A 4412-nucleotide genomic window follows, 5' to 3' on the forward strand; every position below is an offset into this window, starting at 1 on the left:
GCTGTTTTATTTTTATTATTTTACTTTTAGTTGAATTGCTTAAATTGTCACCCCTGATATAAAAACACCCCCCTTGTCACTGTGAATTTGAAAAGAAACAATTACTCCCAGTCCCTGTGGATTCGACCCTGCTCACCGTTATCTACAGAAATTACTTTTAGTTTGAGCAGGTTTTTATTATTGCACATACTTCGACAACCTGTCACATGAGAAAGAGTGAACGATTACCGGTACTACTAAAACTTCTCTATTATTTAGACTATCAATGAATTATAAGAAATGAAACTTACTGAACTTATGCAAAATAACAAATGAAATCTCCTTAGGTTATGGTATCCTAAACTACTCATACAAGTGCTATATTTGGATCATTGAATACTACTATCTAGGCTAGTTAAGGTGTAATTTCCTTATGCATATGAATCCTACTTTCGTAGTGAATCAATTATACTCATAACTAATCCATACCTATTCTCATGGTTATGAAATTAGGTATAAGTTCATTTTTTCAATGAAATTACATGAAATGAAACACTTAAAACCACATAGGTGCACCACTACTCTCGTGAGTGTACTCCCTATGTTTAGCACTTCTTGAACTAGTGTTAAATCTCAATTTTCATTGTAGAAACAATACCTTAGATAATCACAATCAATGGTACCAAATTAATCATAATTTAAAGAGCTAAAGTGCTAAATAACTTACTCAAATAATAGCTTCAAATAACCAAATAATGAACACTTGCAATTATAGAAAGTTCAACCAAATCCAAGACATAAACTTTAGAAACACATAATAACATATAAATCCATAACTTGTATATTAACTAAACTTAGAATCAAGTACAAAAGATAAAGAGTTGGAAAGAAAAAATAACCCTTGTCACATGAGCTCTTTCCTTGCCTTCTTCATCTCCTTCTTCATCTTTGCTTAGCTAATAAACAAGAAGGAAGAACTATTACTCTATACTAAACTAATCTAACACTAAGAGAATGGAAAAGCTACATTTTTGCAGACTCCAAGCTTCTCCCGTATGATGATCTATTCTCAATATTTGCTAGTTAGAGAGAATTTGCTATCAGAAAATCTGGCTACGTATGGATATCCAGACATCTCCCAATGTCTCTGCATAAAAACTGCTCAAGAGCTCCATTTTTCCAAATCAAATTCCATCTTTTGATTCTCAAATCTTAGATTTGTTAAGATAGTCAATAACCAAGGTTTTTGACTTGAAAATAAGCCATATTGTCTGCCCTTTTGTCTTCTGAAGCATGTGCACCGAATTCCCTTGCAACTTATAGCTGGAAAGTAGTCTGAACACAAGAGAAATGGCTGAGCAAATTGCAGAATTTCGGCTACAAAACGCGCCTACACAAAACGCGGCTTCAACCCGCGTTTTGTCAACTCGCGTTTTCAACTCTGTGAAATTGGTCTCACTTCAACTATTATTTTCTCTATGATGGAGGCCGAACTAGCTTTTGTGCAAAATACAAACATAGTAGCCCTTTGAGTTAGTTTTACAATGCTTCAAGAATCATCCAAATCGGAGCTTTGTAGCCTAAGATATGATCGAAAATACTATCACCTGGTCAAACTCCTGTTTCGATTTTTGACCACAGAATGCAGCTTCTGTATTCCGACTTTTTGTCCATGAAAACAGTAGAATTGGATTTCGATGTCTTCATAACAATTGTAGGTCTCTTTCTTAGCTTTAAAAGGGTATAAAGATCATCTCAATCTGATAAGTGTAGCTCCAGATATAGTCGAAATACCGAAGAGTGTCAAAAAACTGTCTTGAATTGCATTTCCTCACTTTGAACGTTTTTCACTTCATTTCTCTTTTAACCACTTGAATTCATCACCAATTATCTATTTTTCACCTCACTTGACATCCTTTGGTGATTGAATCATTAAACCTGCATAAAAATGAAGTTTTTATCACTAAAATCAATAGAAATGCAATAATAGCCACTTTTACCAAACAATGTATATTTTTACCAAAACCTATTTATTTTAGTTATAAAACTAAATAATCAAACCAAAATTAACTAATAAAATGTACTTAAAAATACTTAAAATAAACTCTTATCAAACACCCCCACACTTGAATCATTGCTTGTCCTCAAGCAATATGAAATTCCAACCATCAATGATCTAAAGATTGAAAATAAACATATGTAGCATTTCAACTTCATTTCCTTGAATCAAGATAAATAACCCTTATGTGATCTTTCAATTAACGTCAAGTACTCATAATATCAAGCAAAGAAGAGCCAAGTATACCATAATTTTACTAATTCAACTCAATTTCTCATTTTTACCCAATTTCACAAGCAAGCAACTCATATAGTCAATAAAGATGCTAACTAATCTCATGATCAACTTCTTATTTTTCTTAAAGAGGGCTTTTTTTTCTTTTTCTTCTTCTCTTTTTTTTTTATATATCTTTTAAGAGTTAAATACTACTTAAGTTGTGAAAAATGCCTTTTGACGCGAAGATCGACATTTTTAGATGAAGATCACTGGTTACTCAACATTTCACATACTCGAGTTGCTATTCATACTCTTAATTCAAGTACCGTTTTACGCGAAAGTCGACATTTGCAGATGAAGACTCCCGGTTATTAAGTACAAGAACCATTGGAGTAGAATATTATTATTTTTATATAAATATATATATAAAGAAATAATAAAATTCCCTCTAAGAATAATCATAAGAAAAGTATGATACTTATTGACCATATTAATTTCTTAACTTATAAAATTAGATAAAAAGAAGAATTTTCATCAAATATGCAAAATGTAGGCATAATTTTCTCCACTTTACTAGATATACTTCCCTATAGATGTAAAAATTATAATCACATAATAGTCATTTCCAAATTAAATGAGAAAAGAAATTTCAAAACCACATATATTTATTTCAAAAGGATAAGTGACAAAATTTTATTTATTTATTATGATTATTATATATATATATGTATAAGGTTTTGGAAAAATTTTGACAGAGTCTCCCCTTAAAAGTGGACTAAACTCCCTGCCAGCAAACACAAAAAACAAATTTGAAGCACAAGAAATATAACCAACATCAAATACAACTAAAACCACAAGTACCACACATATTCCTACCACACATATTTCTCCCCCACACTTAAAATACACATTGTCCTCAATGTGTAGGGAGGGGAAGAAACAAAAGAAGAAAAGAAATAAAAGTAGGAACAAGTTACTCCCCAGTTGAGATGGATGCGGTCCAATTTATCCTTGAGTCACGAACCAGCGACCGATCAACCATCTACAAGCAACTAGCTACAAGTAACTGCCACAAGTTCCAATATTCAAAATAGACACTTAAGTTAAACATCCTACAAATAAAAGATGAACAATAAAAAAGCAAACAAGGAACATCCAAAGGGGCGGCCTCAATCATCCTCTTCATCGTCATCTTCATCATCATCGACGGGAGGTGGGCGTGTGCCTAAATGATCTTCAATTCGGTCCAGGCGAGTATCCATTCTGGCTAAGCGATGATCGATGTCATCTAAATGACCAAAGAGCTGCTGCCAGTTTGTTTGTGGCGGAGGAGGGGGAGGTGCCGCAGTGGAAGGTCCAACTTCATCGCGACCATGTCTAGCCTTCTGTCTCCACTCTTGAATAGGTCGTGGAATATCCCCCGTGCCAATACCAAGCCAACGAAGAGTAGTGAGAGACAATTCAGCTCTTTGTGGGACATTCTCCCGCCTCATACCTTCCAATCGAACCTCAAAACGCGGAAAGATTAAAGTCAGTAGACGAGGAAATGATAGTTTGAAAGAAGTTGTCTTACGCCTCGCCGTAGACCGAATGTGGCTAATGATGATGTTAGGCAGTGAAATTCGAGCATACGGCAAAGTCCGGTTGTGGAACATGTAATCAAGGAAGTAGATATCGCTCTTGCGAACCTCCGTATGCCCCGTCTTCTTAGGAATAATATTGACCTACATCCACGGGCGAAGGGGTAGCAGATTTATTATAACAGGAAGAGAGTACAAAACCCTAGCAAAATAATTTTCAGGTTCAAAAGGTACCTAAAACTAAAAACACAAAAGAGCCTAAATAGCACTAATACTTAATGGCCCAAAGGCCCATGACTTGCTCTTTTGGTTTGATGCCAAACCAAAACTCCTCTCAGACTGGGGTGTGGGCCACCAAAATCCTCTTGAACTGGTGCATATGGCACTTGGGCTGGTACCCTGAGCACAATTAAACTCACTTAAGTCCATTATATTTATAACTATCACAAGGAGAGATTTCTTTATTAAACTTCCGATGTGGGATACAAAGACGCACTTAACAAATCTCTACATTGGAGTGTATCCAACATCGGCAAATAATCGACGAATAGCAAACAAACACCACCTTCTCCATAAAA

The sequence above is a fragment of the Coffea eugenioides genome, chromosome 3 (assembly GCF_003713205.1).
Source record: "Coffea eugenioides isolate CCC68of chromosome 3, Ceug_1.0, whole genome shotgun sequence".
Taxonomy (NCBI): domain Eukaryota; kingdom Viridiplantae; phylum Streptophyta; class Magnoliopsida; order Gentianales; family Rubiaceae; genus Coffea; species Coffea eugenioides.